Here is a 17,062-nt window from a genome sequence, read left to right as displayed (position 1 = left end):
CTCCATCTTCATCTGCACATTTTAGCAGCATACACTCATCTGATCTAGAAAGAGAGGACCAGTGTAGGGGAGAGTGTTAGGAGTTTGATTGATGTGTACACATGACAAGATGACAGGCATCTTCATGTGGATGGGGGTAGCCATACTTGTGTGCAGGTGATTGCCAGTTTGTGATAAAGTAAGGTCAGGACCAAAGACTGACATAGAAGAGGGTTTGTTGGAGGTTGGCAATAAATCCCAGATGACTTGGCACCACTATAATAGCAGACGATCCGCTGTCTTGATTGAATGCATCAATGAAGCTGCACTACCATTCCAAACCAGCTATTATATCATTTCCCCAATCTAATGTACACTCCATTAGGATCCATCACTGTCAGTCTACACCCTTAAAAGAGGGGTTCTTGGAAAGTTCTTTAGTAAAGGTTATATGCTTTAGTAATGGTTATATATAGAACCATGATAGTTCTGGCCTGGTTAAATATAGAACATGTTAAAAGGTTATTTAATTGTTCATAGAAATGGTTCTATATAGCACTAAAAGGGGATCCACTATTGTCAAAGAACATGTTAAGTACCTTATAATATAGAACTCAATTTGCTAAGACTGCACACAGGGGCCCAATCACTTTTCACCACTTTGCTGAGACAACTTAGCCCTTAGTCATTCATTTCGCATGTTCTAGTAGGGTAGGGTGTCCCAATTTTTGTTAAGATACAGGGGTAGGGTGAAGAGTTAAGACTACATACCCCTCCAAACAGAGGATTTTCAGAGGCACACTCCAAACAGAGTGTTACGACAAAAAAAAAAAAATGCTGGCTGTGCAAGTGGCCAAAGAAATGCCCAAAAGTAATTTCTCCATTTCAAAAAAATATGATAACCATCTTAGATTAAAGTCATTTCAATGTATTATGGTTCTTTTCTTCATAACAATCGCATAAAATCGCTAAAAGTAAGGTCATGTCTCGGTAGCTAGCTAGCTAAATTTTCCCATTCCACCTTAAATAGAGCAACAGTTACAGAATGGAAAAATTCAAATGAGAAGCTAACAAAAAGCTCACCATAGCTTCGGTTTACCGAAGAATTAGGGGTGAGTGATAATAACACTGTCGTAGGCCCTCTTTGAAGACATATTATTCCCTAAATGAACTTTACCCTCCTACACTATCACTGCAGACTGGCAAGGTCGCCTACAGAGCAGTGCTAATAGCCTGTTAATGAAGTAATGCTTTTTATTTGAGGGTCCCATTTCATGGGTGAAGATTTCAACCACTATAACTTGTAACTCAGTTCCAAGGGTTGTAGTGACACTTGAGGACAAGGGATAGGGGTAAAACTAAGAAATGGGATTGGGCTAAGGTGACCACTTGTACACTGACTGGAACAAACAATTGGGTCACACTTTATTTAGATGGTCCCCTATAGATGATCTACAGATACTTAAATTATCCAGGTGATACTCAGCTGACTATTAACAACATTAAGGTTAGGGTTAGGTTAAGGATTAAGGAATATGTTTAATAGAATGTTTCATATACAACTTCAATTTCAGTTACACTTAATAGACATTTATTTGAATGTTAAAGATAGACTGGGCATCTACAGTGGACCATCCAAATAAAGTGCTACCAAAAGACCAAAATAAGCTCAGAGTAAAACACCATTACTGAAATCCAAGCCGTACTGTATACTCCACCAATCTGTCACGAGATTGACAAAAAGGTTCACTCCCACGGCAATTTGAAAAACCCAGGAAAGACCATCTGCACCAAGGCTCATTCTCTTCTCAATCATAGGCCTGAGAACATTATAATTCTGTATTCACATGCATTTTTTTATCATCTACTGCAAACATCAACCTCAGCCTCCTACACTCAAGCATTTCCATTAGCATCATGTTGTGCCATAAGGGTGATCAATATAGATGCCCCCAACTGGTGAACGCTTTTAGAGTTTTTATTCTGAACACTTATCATCAGGCGTAACAACTGCAGGGCCAGACATTCTGTAGAACAACATTTGAAGGTCAGAGTGTATTATTTTATATCATCTGACATTCCTAATAGAAATACATTTACTGGAAATTTTAAATACTTGACCATTATATACAATTTGAAGTGTGTCCTTGAGCTATATTTATACACTGAAATGCTAAAGCAATTTCTTCCCTTAAGGTTACTTTAGCTGCTCCTTCTTGCTGGGTAGACTTCAACGAGAATAAAAGAAACTAATATGATATAATAATACTAAACTAATAAAAGAAACTATATGAGCAACTAGACATACACTTAGATAAATGTACATAAACCAAATCTCTTACTTTTTTCTCTGTTATATGGGATCCTCTTGCTAACAAGGACATATAGAGTCAGTAGGTGGTTTGGCATAAAGATGTCTATAAAATGAACAAATGCAAATGTATGCCTGGATTAAACTCTGTTTTTTTTATTGATAGTGTAATTATTACATTAATTAGCTAAAGCCTACATTTGTTCAAGTCCAGGCACTGTTTACTGAGACCACACACACACACACACACATCTTCTAAGCTGCTTCTCCTTCAGGGTCGCAGGGGGTGCTGGAGCCTATCCCAGCTGTCATTGGGCGAAAGGCAGGATACACCCTGGACAGGTCGCCAGTCCATTGCAGGGCAGACAGACATACATACACAATCACACACACACACACACACACACACGTGGGAGCAATGTATCATGTCCAGTTGGCCTAACTGTATGTCTTTGGATGGTGGGAGGAAACCCACGCAGACATGAGGAGAGCATGCAAACTCCACACAGAAAAGGACTCTGGTCACTCGGCCAGGGAATTGAACCCTGGCACTGCTTGCTGTGAGGCGACTGAGCTACCCACTACACCACCCAATCCCTGGATATTGTGACAAACATTAAATGTATACAAGAAACAAAATTAAATAAATCCATGGGTCTGTCTGGTGGCGTTAGGGCTTTAAGTCAGCCTCTAGTGGCTTGAGGGCCCTGAGCAACTTTGTACACCTTATAGCTAGAAATTGCCTTGGGTATCAAGAAGAAATCTGTAGCATTTGATGTTTATTACATTAAAGCCATTGATGAATGAAACAAATTCAGTACATTGACCATAGAGTGTTATGTCACTGGTTTGGGCTTCACTTGGAACAGTCAGTGAAGCCCAAATCTGTCATCTGTTCAAAGACTGTTGGCACCCCACAGTCAGGCACCCCGAGTAACACACAAACACACTTTGATGTTCCAAGCTCCTTTGCCACTTTGCCGACCTCCTGTCTCACCACTGTGGAAGTGCCATTGGCAGGATTGCTCAGAGCCCTGGCTGGCTTGGGCTTGGCCCCTGACCCCAGCCAGGGTTGCGGGTTTGACATATGCTGTGGGTGACAAGGCTCTGTTGCTCTTGCCGACACTTCAGTGGACAGGCAGGGGGAGCACACAGACACTTGTCAGAAGAGGCCTCTTGAAGAACTGAGACGTGTGGTGGTCCCCGGCACTGGCATCTCCACGCCGGCACATTCGCCATCTGACAGGGATATGTCCCTAAAGGGGTACCCACTCAGCACAGCAGAGTCCCTAAAGAGGGCTCTGGATCTACTTGAAACTGATCAAATCTTTAATCTTTTTCCTGCATGCAGACACACAGACTCTTCTTCCCTGCTTTTTTTTTCCCCCTTTGTGTATGTTTATGGCTTTGAGGTCCAGAAACCCCAAAGAGGCCATATTCTGTTTAGTAATCACTGTCCTCAGTGGAGCTGAAGTGAGGAAAACATTTCTTATCGATTTATTTACCCTTTGCCACTCCTGTCTCTCTTCCAGCATGGTTTTCTGAGTAGTAGTCTGCAGCAAACAGCATGTCAAAATTGTTCTAAGATATTTAATATGACTGCCTGTTTTGTAAAGTTGAGTTGCCTTGAAAAACAGCCATACCAAAAAAAAAAAACCAACAGCTGCCAAAAAGCCAACAGTGAAATTACTTCCCAAGTGCTATTGTGTCTTTTGATAGAGATTCAACCATAACAGCCTCTAGTTAGACACATTCAAATTCATTTTAAAGACCAAAGACCAGTCTGTTCCCAACAAAATGAAGCCAAGTGTGCTTACATTAAAACCCAGATCATACATTTGCTGTCAAAGTCATGCTAGCATGACTCGTTTAAAAGCTACTCTTTGTGACTCTGCTGAACGGCTGTTATCAAAGCTCTATTGTTCTCCAGAAAGCTGCTCAGTTTAAGAGCAATGAGAGCTCTGTAGTCCACTAGTTTACCTGAAGCAATTCACAAATCTTTGGCTGGCGTTTTGAACAGCAGCATTTGATAGAGAAGGCTATCAGCCTAAGCTTGAGGGCACAGCGCCTCGGTCACAAGCACAGTTTCCAGCTAAATCGCTTAATTCAACTTGCTCACCTCTCCAGGAAAATGTCAAGGCGTTTAGACATTATTATTGCTTAGTGCCCGCTGCCGAGATTGGCTTATTGACCCGTGTATTTTGGAGGACAGGGCACTCATGGACAAGAAGGCATGAGCCAGTCTGCATCCTCTAATGTTTCTCTAAGTGATCCGATTTCTGTCTTTTTTTCTTTGCACTCCCTGAGATGTGTTCAACAGCTCACGCATGATCCGAGGCACAAGTCATCAGGTTTCCCAGCCTGCCAGACTGCAGACTGAACTCACAATCAAAGTGGATCACTAGGGCAGAAGAACACACACTAGCTCAACTTCTACAGCAAGAGGGCAGTAGTTCATCATCTGGCCCAAAGCTTCTGGGATCTCATAAGTCTCATTTTACCATATAGTTTTGCCATAATTGTTGCGTGTCAATAGAAATATCTCAGCATGGAGAACAAAAGTACACTTAGACATTAACAAAGAGATGTTTTGCAATCATGGCACATCATCAAGGCCCCTGGCTGCATTTAGTTTCAAGCCTCAACCTGACCTGACCAGACATGCACTTATGGCCCCTGGAGATCCACAGACCCATTAGCTATCTTCTTCCTGACTGTGACAGAGATGTACAGAGGAGCCTTCCTGTCAGGAAGCGTTTTCTGAACTTTGAAATAGGGCTAGACCATGTAGCCATGAGGCAAAGGTGGGGAGGTGATGGCATGTGGCGGCCCCCCTTTGAGTGCCAAGACACCTCTAGGGCGGGGAGGAAGTTCACATCTGTCGTGCCGCCATTGCATCAGCATGCTGTTGACTTGTTTTTTTTTTTTTGCTTATTTATTTATTTGTCTTTTTTTCTATTTTGTTTCTGTGGTTGGCTTTCCATGTGCTGCCACACGCACTCGGTAGCGTCACACCGATTTGATTTCCCAACTCTCCCTCTACTCTCTGTGTGACTTAATCAGTATGACAGCATCTCAGAGCCCTAGGAAATACTCTCTCTTTCTCTCTCTGCTGCACTCCCTTGCTCCGCTTACGCTAGCTGTGACAAACTCACTGTGGCACCTTTCGCGGTGCCATGTTTCCACAAAGAGCCCCATCGCACATGCGCTGGCACTCACACATGGACACACACACACACGGATGCACACCCTTATCCCTTTGCTCCTATCTTCCGTTTCTTATCTACCGCACCCTTCTTCTTTCATTTACTTTAACACAGCGTTTATGCTGGAACAAAAAGCTGTTCGCTTTGTTTCTTTTCCAAGAAGAGTTTCAACAGGGGATACAAATGCACTCTTTAAGAACACTCCCATTCTGTCATCGCTCCACCTCAAGTCATCATGATAAATATGGAAGCAAGTGTGCTGATCAAAGAACAGGCACCCCTTTCCATATGACTGCGTTCATTAGGGTGAAAAAGGCAAAAGCCGAACCTGGGTCGGCACTCTTTCTCCGAGGCAGTCAATAAATAAGGCCTCGCTAATCAACACAGTCCCCAGTGCTGGGACTCAGAACCACTGATCTGAACAAACCTAAAAAACACTTCAAAGCTGATGCTATTTACCCAAGACAGTGTTCCAAACACTCCCCTGAGCCTCTTAATGAAAACAGCTTCACTTGCAGGCCATCCAGCTGCATTGCAATACGTGGTAAGGTTATTAGAAACCGAATTAGACTGACGCATGCAGGGACCCCTGGCAGCCATTCCGCATCAGCGAGCGATTCTTCCCGCCTAATTGTCCTGCATTCACAGCTAAGCCGTTTGACCTCGCTGTGCTCTGGCAGTGATAGCTGGGTCTGGCTGGTGTATCTTTATTCCATATGGCCCACAGCGCCTTTCCCTCTCAATTAGACAAAATCGTCCTCACACCTGTCAGTAGTCGCAGTTAGCGAGAGGCAGAGACACTAGGTCTAAGCTTGTTTTCTCTCTGGTACAATCTCTTTGGAGGTGCGTACGCCTTTGGCTCCCCCCACCTATTCTGAGTCGAAGGTTTGGGTGTAGAGGAGTGGTCTTCACCATGATTGTGCCTGACAACCCCCTTCTCTGCCTCTAAACCATAGCTCTCCCCCAGCTTCTTTCACATTTTAATGACATATGCTTGCAGGCTTTCCATAGCTAGGGATGAACAAGCAAAGATTCCTTCCTTAAAGTGATGGCTGCTTGCAGAGGCACAGAGATGGAATTAGGGCTACATGCACAATGTTGACTATGGAAAAATGTCAACATGGATCTTTACTGCTATTGCACTACTTAAAGTATAATGTTCATATGATAAATGTGGTCATTTTGACAAATAAGAGGATGCCTCAGGAAGCAGTGAGAGCAATTTCATTTTGAAGGGCTCTTCAGTCGTGTACTGTTGGCTGAGGGGACCGAACCAGCGACCTTCTGGTCACAAGTGTGGGTCCCTAACCTCTAGCTCGCTTTATCTGATCTCCTTAAAAATATTTCCTTTAGCCATTTTAGATGGCAAGGCAGGTAAGTTGAGTGGGGTAGCTGCTTGTGTGAATGTTAGCGTCTCTTTGAAGGCACACAATGTCCCGGGCACCCTCAGGAACTTGTTTGAGGACACAGCTTTAACTGGTCGGCTTCAATAGCGAGGACAGAAGATAAAGCTTATACAAATTAAATACTGATATATTTGTGTCACTGTGTAACTTTCTCTCTGCTTTCTTTCTGACACTGAAAATGAATAACTTGTATATAAAGGCTGCTTTCACTAGAAATGAAATAAAAAGGGCGATCTCTGACTTTTGCACAGTGCTGAAATTATTAACACAAGTGACCAATGCTGTCTTTCATATCAGAGCTCAGAACTCAGTAGATCGCAGTAAAGAACACTCCTGCATACAAAATGGATAAAGAGGTCAGAGCCCTTAATAGAGAAGCTTCTTTTTGGTGTGAAACAGATTCATAAGAGTTTCACAGGAAAAGTTTGATGATGAATAAACATATAAAAGAAATGCTCCCATGTGCAAGTCTTCTGCTACTTCGAAAGGTCGATTAAAGAAAATGGCATTAATAGGTTAGCCAATCATAGAAATGATCATTAGCTGAGGCCTAGATGGCATCAGGAGTTCTGAGGGTAGATTTTATTGCTCCATCTTCCATGTTCATTGTAAGTAATAAATAATGGCAGAAATCAAAACACATTTTTCTCTCTCTCAAAGTGGGTAATTTGCTTTTGCATCGGTTCTACCACCCATCATCTTTTCATCCACCTCAGCCCTCTCCCTCTTCCTCTCATTTGATCTTCCCTTCCCTGATAATTTTCATTTGATTTGCACCAGGGTGTTTGTTCACAGTGGTCTGTCGCTCTAGTTTATTAGAGGCCGCTGCTCTGCTTTGGCACAGATAAATAACGCACACGCACATCCACGCAAGCGCGTTCCTCTACATGGATAGCTGTCCTACATAATTTGGGAGTAGGGGAGCAGTGAGTAGTGACGAGGGAAGTCTCGGTGGCCCTGCTCAGGGCCGCTGTGTGGTGGCGCCGGCCCACGCCGCTGACGTGCTGCACTCGACTCACCTCAAGGGGCTAAAATCCACTCAGGTTGAAATCTGGTTCAAGCCTCTGTTGGGCCTACCGCTGCTCCAGTGCCATCATTAATTCAGCAATAACAATTCCGCAAGCCACAGCTCCCCTCTGTACTTTCCTTTCCTTCAGTTTCTCCCTCTTGCTCGCTCGCTCTCTCTCTTTCTGTCTGTCCCCAGCTTCATCTATTCCCTTTCTCTCTCCTGGCCTGTGGGTGGTAACCACAGACTCATTGCTGCTGCTGCGTTTAACCATTTCTAAGCCCTGTGCCACACACATCTTATAATCATGGGCCTACTGAAGGCTGCGGCCTGCAGTGTGTGAATGCATTGAAGACGAAGAAAAGATCTCACAAACAGAACAAGAAAACATCAAAACCATTAATGGAAAAAAAAAACTTAGTTACATCCACATTACTCAACAGCTATTACCTTCATGGTGAGGAGAAAGAATTACAGCTCTGCTTTACCATGCTCTTGTTCATCGTCCCCTCTCATTATGGCGACCAGAGCATCAGGGTGCCTCTCGTTGGCTGCTCCACGCCCGGGCCGCTTGCCCCTTTAATTGGACCCTGTCCTTTTGATGGGGTCTGCTTTTCCATTTTCACCCTCACAGCGGCAGACAGATGATGCTCATAAAGGTGATGGAAAGCACTATGAAGGAGCAGCGATTTCCAGTGAGGATGCCTCAGAAAGGGCCCAAGTATAAAGAAGGGGTCCTACAATGCCTGCTCTCTGCCTCTCATCTCACTTGCTGGATGTCTTCTGGCTTTGTTGCTGCTTTACAAGATGAAAGCTCGCTTGTTTTGCAGCCTTCAAACAGAAAAGGCAAGAAGGGGCCTCTGAAAGTCACTTTCGTAGCTGACACTTTAATCCCGGCCTACAGTGGTACGTCTGCACAGTCAAACGAAAGCACAGACAGGCGGCAAAAGGTGCTAGGGCAGCCCCTTCATATTTTGTTTGAAGCCGCCACAATGGGACCGGGTTAGGTAACACGCAGAGGGCTCATTAGCTGATGTCCTTGTGCTTTCAGGGTGTGTTTTCTTCTAGGGCTCCTAAGTCTGAGCATGCCAAAAATCTTGTTCAGAGGAACATAAGGAGAGAAGGGAACGGTTTAGCCATCTACAGGAGGTGGAAGCATAACAGCAAATGGCCTTGCCAACGCGCCACATCACGAGCCATTAACCCAGCATGCTGTGTGGAGGAAGTCCGAAGGAGCGGCAAACTTCAGGAGACACTTTTTTTTACCAGCCATAGTTGAATGAAGTCAAATTCCGTAAGCAGGAGAAAGGCGGCCGAGGTCCCCCTGGAAAAATGCCTTTTACATTTAGATGAGTAAATAATTCACAGTGGCGACATCTACGATGTCACACTGCAGGTTAAGGGCTCCAGGCTTGAGCGCTGCTGACACCTCAGAAACCCTTGTGTCGCAGAGGACTGTGATTTAAAAACAGCGGCCCTCCCCTGAAATTTTAAGCGGCGAGCCGTTTTAGTGTCAGCCACGCTCTGCGCTAGTCCTCTCCGACACCATCGGCGGGCCATGTGAGACCAAGTGCTTCTGCATGCTACAGCAGTCACAAAATATCAACCGTTTTAGCTGTCTTTTCCTTCCCTCAATCCCCAAAGCGAAAGTATGCACAAGTCATAACATAAAAGACGGCCGGCGCTGCCATGAAAAGGCATTTTAATCCACAAGCTAAAGCTGTTATGTGTCAGATACCGAAACAATATGTAGTAATAAAATTAGCATACAAAGAATGAGTGGCATAATCTCATTCCCATTTGCTGGTACACATACACACATATACAGGCGCACACACGCGCACATCAATGGCAAGGATTACCTTGCCGGTTTTCAGATACCTTTAATTTGTCACAGCAATCCCTCTCCCTTTGAGTTTTTCCCCCAGCTTTGTGACGAGATAGCTTTGTTTACCTTAGGAGCCATTGTGTTTTGATGTACTTAATCAGACAACAATTAGATAACATAGCCTTTGGAAGGGAAGAAAATCCCTCCGAGGCTTGCCAGAAAACTGCAGCTGTTGGCTTACCTAAATACCTCAAACACACTGCTTTTTCTCCCCATTTTCTGCTTTCTCCTTTTACCCAAAACCTTCAGATACTATTTCCTTTTCTTTTTTCTGGAGGCTTTTCTCTTCCTCTCTTTTTCATCGTCTACCTTGTTGCTGCACTCCCTGTGCTCCTGGAGATCACCGGCCTCATGGATAGACTCATGTTTTCCTCAAACACATTTACAGATCACAAACGGTCTGCATTTTCCAAATGCTACAGCCCATAAGGTCAAGATAAAATGGGTCTTCCATCTGTGGAGACCTGAGCCTTGATGGGTTATTTGCAATAGCACCATCAACAGTTCCAGCACTAACAATTCCACAAGCTTCACTTTTCTTTGGTTTATCTCTCTCTCTTGCAATAAAAGTGCTCTCTTCCTGTGCTCTGCCGACCTAGCAGGCGTTAAGTGTTGACAACGCACACTCAGAGCCTATCATCTCCCTCTCTGCCATGGCCCCTGTATCTTTTATATGGCTACAGTCCACTCTACCACCATTACACAGCCCTTCATGGTAACATTATCACTCAAGATAAGGCTTTAATAAACTGCACTCTCTTTTAGGGGGCACTCTGCTCTTAATCCAATCTTGAAGCCAGGTTTTATCGCCAGCATTCATGAGAACCTTCCACCCCCCTTAACCATCTCTCCTTTGATATCCAGTAATGTGCATGCAAGGCTTGACTCTACAGAACCATAGTTAACCATTTCTCTAGTCAGCAAATGATCTTCCAACAGAGTCATCTAGGAGCTGATAAAATTAGAGGTCCCTGTGTAGGAGAACGACAGGCAGGCAGGCAAGCAGACAGGCAGCGCTGCTCTGGGTCAGGCCGGTAGGAGTTGGGCCGGCAGGACCTGGGCCACGGCCAAGCCTGAGAGCGGCACGCCAGCGGCTCCTGTGCGACTCGCTGATTTGCTCTAATGTCCCCTGAGGACTGAGCAATGACCAGTGTCGATTCGCCTGGGAGGCCAGCCAGATTGAAACCCCTGCCAGAGAGCTTGAAAGGATAGCAAATCATTTAACCGCCCCCGATAGCACATTAGCATTTTTTCCGCCGCCACACTGGCATGGAATACTGCCACAGCATAAAAATTGCACTTGAACCCAAGCTTGGGGAATGCAAATAGAAATTTATTCATTAGCACATTTATATATGTATAGACAGATCTATTTATATCTACTGAGAAACAGATAGATAGATAGATAGATAGATAGATAGATAGATAGATAGATAGATAGATAGATAGATAGATAGATAGATAGAGCTGAAGCTGCATACAACTATATAATAAAACAGCTAAGGACATGTAGGTGGACCTGGCACCCTGCAGCCCCAGCATGCATCACTCTTATTAATGCAAAAATAGATCCCTTTGTTCTATAGGTTAGTAGATTATTTATAACATGGTTTATTCACTTAATTACTTCTAACTTTATGGAATATTACAGCTGAAAGATCATAATGTCTATATATCTTAGCACAGCTAAAACCCCCTATATGTGTTATGCTTGACTTGCAGGAGCTGGAGTTGCAGTCTGTTGTCTACCAACAAAGAATGCATATGTTGTGTGGTTGAAACAGGCCAGGACAGAAAGCATAGGTCCTGGTGAGCCATCAGGGTCCAAAGAGAATTGAGCATGTGCTTCCAAATGCAGAGCTCCATCAGACATGAGTTTTCCTGGCTGGTGTTTTGTGCATTTCCTGCAACAAACACCCTAATTAGACTAGCAAAATGTGACGCCAAGCCAGGAGAGAGAAAGAGAGATTGCAATAGCGAGAGGTAGAGGTCACTTGTATCTCTGCCTCTCTGTCTGTGTGACAATCCCACCTTCACTGGGCTAATTAGCTGTGTTAGTTCGGTGGAGATCTGGGGCTGTGATTAGGTTCTGTTTAGACACACAGGCAAGCACAACCACCATTAGTATGTTGATTAGCAGACCTGTCATGTGTGAAAAAGACAGTTGACTGGTCAAAGTCTGGGCCAAAGTTGCTTGGATACTTTAGCTTTTTCAGATGTGCCCTGGCTGATGAAATGTGGTTTATAACTGCAGCAGATCAAATGAAGCAATTCAAACTGCAGCTCCTACTTCAACAATTATCCCCATCTCCCACTGAGAGGAGTTCTTGCTCCAGCGATCCCTCAGATACACGCCTGCCATGTCACCTCACTCACATACACAGCCCTGAACTAGACAGACACTCAGACAGACACACATGCAAACGCTAAATCCCTCCCTTTGATAATGTGATTGCCTCTCTGGTGCTTTGATAAACGGATCTAAGGTGCCTCTGGTCTTCTGTGTAAGGGTGATCCAAGCAGCAGGGCTCAGGCCTGTTGTGGGAAGGCCCTTTTTGCTCCGTGACATGGCATTTTTTGCTTTGGAATAGATAGGCCCACATATTTATCCACAAGCTAAGTACTTCTTCTAGCACTGGCTCAAGTTAAAAGCATGATTAGCATTTGTATACAGTCTATAAAATAAAGAAGCCAGAAGGGAGTCTTTGCATGACGCTGAAGAAGATCCATTCTTGGTTCACCTTCATGGAGGGTGCTTTAGAGAATGAAATGTATTAAATATTCTAAAGGTTTGAACTCATACGGGTGCAACAAAGGGTTCTTTGACCAACGTCAATGCCTTAGAAGATTTGGTTTTGGTTATTTTCATTTAAATTTTAATAGATGGTTCTTTAAACAATGAGATGTGAGCATGAGGAACTTTTTGCACATTTGTAGAACCTCCAAATAATGTAAATGTTCTAGAAAGAACCCTCAAATACTTCAAAAAGGGTGCCACAAAGGGTTTTTTGACCATATCATAGATGAACCACTTTTGGTTCTAAAAACCTTCTTTACAGATCCCTTTTTCTAGATTAGACGTTTGAGTGAACTTCCACATAATGATTCTAGGAAGAACCAGGTACATGAAATCGGTGTATGCTCTTTAAAAATGGTTATTTGACCTATTCTGTAGAACCACTTTAACCATATTTGAAAAAGGGACTTTGTGACTATAGAAAGGGTTTAAAGAACCTTTGAAAGGTTCTCAAGTAATCCTCAGGGCCCCTTTTGGGCCCCATTTGAAAATTCGGTCCCTAATGCCTGGTGTCAGGACCACTGACGATGATTCTATAGATTCTATAGAAGTTTGAGTTCTTCCTCAAACCTCTCTATTGTATGGAAGTTCTTTAAACTTTAAAAGCTCTTCACTCTGATGTATCTCTTTTGAAAAAGGCCTGTTTACAGAACTGTCCACTAAAAGGACGTTCTCAGAAGCCAAAAAAGTTGTTCTTTCCTTGGCATTGAACTCCTGCATTGACACCTTTATTCTTAAGAATATAAACCTTAATCTTATTAGAAATTCACTGAAACCTGTAAAAGGTACTTAATAATCACAAATCCCAGTTCTTTAGAGAACCAAAAGTCCCTAAATCAAAAGTTGCAAGGCATTAGAGGCCACCACTACATGATGTTGATGTGAAAGAGTGATGGAAGAAGGTCCAGAGCGAGAGGGAGAGAACAAAAGTGAGACAGCCGAGTTCATCCAGGTGTAATATTGTACTGTCCCAGAAACTTCCAGCAAAGTACTCGCCAGCCCTTATCGGATAGGCAACCCAATTCCTCAAGTACTCGCTGTACTGGCGCGTGAAATACATCTTGCCTGCCTCCACCAGCAATCCTGTCGGCCCATTACCGCCGCTTTACTAGGCCAGTGTAGCCATCACCTTGCAGCACACACAACATTATACCCAATCCGCCATGCAGCGACAAGTGATTTATGCCCTGCAATAACGTTCAGACTGTTCGGACAACAATATCCAAACTGATTATTTTTGCCGCTTGCTGCTCGCAGCTCTGCTTGGGGAGATCACTATGAGAGTGGACTTTTAGTCTAAATAAAGCTGTGGGCTGGTGCACTGGGCCAAACAAGCTCTCTGAAGAGAGGAACGGTGATTCAGAGGTTTGTTTCACAGAAGGAGATTGGCAATGAAAAGAAGGATGGAAATAGAGCTGGTAAACACTGACAAAATGAGGGGCTCATGCCTTTGGTTTTATTTACCATTTTAGTGTATTTCTGCACCTCCCCCTCTTCGCACAAACAAGAGTTTAGCCCACTAAGCAGAGAAAAACATCTCTCTGCCCCTCTTATTCCTGTGCATTAGGCTGCAATTTAGACGCCATTAATCCCTGTCGTAATCTGTCCTGAAATCCCAGCCGTGTCCTGAGAAGGCCACACTTGCCCCACACCCTTGCCCTCTCGCCACCCTGCAAGCCTCATTGAAAGAGCCCGCTCCCTCCCTTCCTTCTCTTCCTTGCCATTTGTCCTCGAGGAACAGGAGTAAACAGGGAGTCCCTCAGGGGAGGAGGGGCAGCAGGTGACCCCGTGATCACAGCAGCATCTGGTTGAATTACTTAACATTGCGCCCAGCAGACGTGTAATCTGGGATAATGCCCGATTCGTGAAGAACACACCAATCTGGATAAACCCAGCAATCCTGTCCAGATTCCACAGGAAGCGATCCAACAGTGGGGGCAGTGAGGGGTGGGTAGGGGTGGTCTAGGTAGGGTTGCAAAGGCTATGGGAATGGATTGGAGGAGAGGGAGAGAGGGAGCGAGAGGGAAGGAAGGGGGCAGCAAGGACCTTCTAGTGTAGTTAAGAGCACTGCTTTCATTCCAGCTTAATGATGTCCAGTAAACCCGCTCTGTTTACGTGCTTCCAGCTTCCAGCAAAAGCTGTTTTTAGGAACTAAGTCCAAATGAATGTGCTTCTTTCCCCTGACCTGAATTTGGCAACTCATGGGAAGCCTCTAGTCTATCTCATATCCATCTGGCTGAGAAAGGACTGCATAAAAGCACAGGAGCGTAATAGAACTGATTATAAATCACAATTAAAAATGACAGTCATATGTTTCGATGTCCAGTGATTCAATTATACAATGACTGCTGTCCATTAAGGCGGAGAAGTGTTTTTTTCTTCCCTTCAAGACATCCAACTGTAAGCTACAAAAAAAAAAGAAATCTCGCTTTCAGCATATGGCGTCTTCATGCATGGTCTTAGCATTTCAGGAAAAGAAGATTCCCAGGAATAAAGCTCGGGGAATGGGAGGGGAGGTAGGATTCGTCATCCAGGACCAAACCTCCTTCTGGAGAAGCCGCGGATGATTAATTCCACCGAGCGAGGATAGGGGAGCCTGGGATGGGATCAGCTGTAATCTAGGGTGACATAAAAAAAGGAATGGGAGCAAGTGTGCAGTGAAATGATTTAAGGGGGCTGATTTTGGAGCCACAGCAGTTGCAACCCTGGAAAGAGCAGGTCACTGCTCAAAAACTGAGCAGTGGAGGAGCTGGCCAGAGCTCTGGGCAGCCAGCATGAGGCCCAAGAGTGGCACAAAATGCTAAGGGGTTTCAGGAAACACAGAGATAAATATAAAGCCAAACAACTACAGATTTTGAGTAGTGACTTAGGAAAATTGGTGTAGATGAATGATAGAGAAACGAATGATTTGCAAGATGGTCTTTACAAACATCGTCATAGCAGATGTGGATATGAAATTAATCAGCAATGCCGGACTATAATGAATCAATGTCAGCCAAATGGCTGAGATATCAAACCCATTACATAGAATTGGATTATGGTGGTGTTTTTTGAAAAGCTTTAAGAAGTTGCAAATGATTATTTACTAAGTCATGACAACAACAGGATGAGGGAGAGATTGCTTCATGGCATTTGAGAAAGATCCGCGATATTAAGATGTTTGATGCGTTTTTCGCTTTCTGTATTTGCACAATGCAGCAGAGATTTGCAGAGAAAATCCGAAACAGCCAAAAGTGACATTTTAATTACCAGGCTGTGGAGTATTCAGACTAAGGCTTAGCGGTGAGAAGAATCGGAGAGGGTGGGGTGGAGAGAGAGAGAGAGAGAGAGAGAGAGAGAGAGAGAGAGAGAGAGCCTGTGTGTGCAAAGCAAGAGAGCAGACGAGAAAGAAAAAGGAACAGGTAAAGAAAAAGAACATACAGTTACAGAACAGACAGTGAGAGACAGAAAGAGAGAGTAAAAAAGGGAGAGAGCAAGACAAAGTAAATCAGAAAGAGGAAGAGCGAAAAGGAAGAGCATGAGAGTAATGGAGTGGGGATGAGAGACAACTAATAGAGAAGACAATAGATATAGTAACAGATATAGTAACAGTCAGATGAGAGAGGGAGAGCAGATAAGATGAATAGAGAGAGAGAGAGAGAGAGAATAGAGAAAGAGAGACAGCAACAGGCAGAGAGAAACATATAGTGACAGAATAGAAAGAGAGAGAGAGAGAGAGAGAGAGAGAGAGAGAGAGAGAGAGAGAGAGAGAGAGAGAGAGAGAAAGTTGGGGTCAGAGAGAGGGAGAGAGATAACAACTGACAAAGAGAAAAATAGAGGATGTAATAACAGAAAGAGAGAGAGAGAGAGAGAAAAGGAACAAGAGAAAGTTGGGGTCAGAGAGAGGGAGAGAGATAACAACTGACAAAGAGAAAAATAGAGGATGTAATAACAGAAAGAGAGAGAGAGAGAGAGAAAAGGAACAAGAGAAAGTTGGGGTCAGAGAGAGGGAGAGAGATAACAACTGACAAAGAGAAAAATAGAGGATGTAATAACAGAAAGAGAGAGAGAGAGAGAGAAAAGGAACAAGAGAAAGTTGGGGTCAGAGAGAGGGAGAGAGATAACAACTGACAAAGAGAAAAATAGAGGATGTAATAACAGAAAGAGAGAGAGAGAGAGAGAGAGAGAGAGAGAGAGAGAGAGAAAAGGAACAAGAGAAAGTTGGGGTCAGAGAGAGGGAGAGAGATAACAACTGACAAAGAGAAAAATAGAAGATGTAATAACAGAAAGAGAGAGAGAGAGAGAGAGAGAGACAGAGAGAGAGAGAGAGAGAGAGAGAGAAAAGGAACAAGAGAAAGTTGGGGTCAGAGAGGGCGAGAGAGATAACAACTGACAAAGAGAAAAATAGAGGATGTAATAACAGAAAGAGAGAGAGAGAGAGAGAGAGAGAGAGAGAGAGAGAAAAGGAACAAGAGAAAGTTGGGGTCAGA

General features: G+C 43.9%; 1 protein-coding gene across 3 annotated transcripts in view; it reads right to left on the bottom strand.

Annotated features, from left to right (window-relative positions):
• The window catches only part of kirrel3b (kirre like nephrin family adhesion molecule 3b), a 288,479-nt gene that overhangs the window by 265,820 nt on the left and 5,597 nt on the right, over positions 1–17,062 (bottom strand). The window lies entirely within an intron of this gene.

This window comes from Pygocentrus nattereri, chromosome 7 (genome assembly GCF_015220715.1).
Source record: "Pygocentrus nattereri isolate fPygNat1 chromosome 7, fPygNat1.pri, whole genome shotgun sequence".
NCBI classification, from domain to species: Eukaryota; Metazoa; Chordata; class Actinopteri; order Characiformes; family Serrasalmidae; genus Pygocentrus; species Pygocentrus nattereri.
Note: the sequence above shows the minus strand (reverse complement) of the source record. Positions and strands in the feature narration are given on the sequence as shown.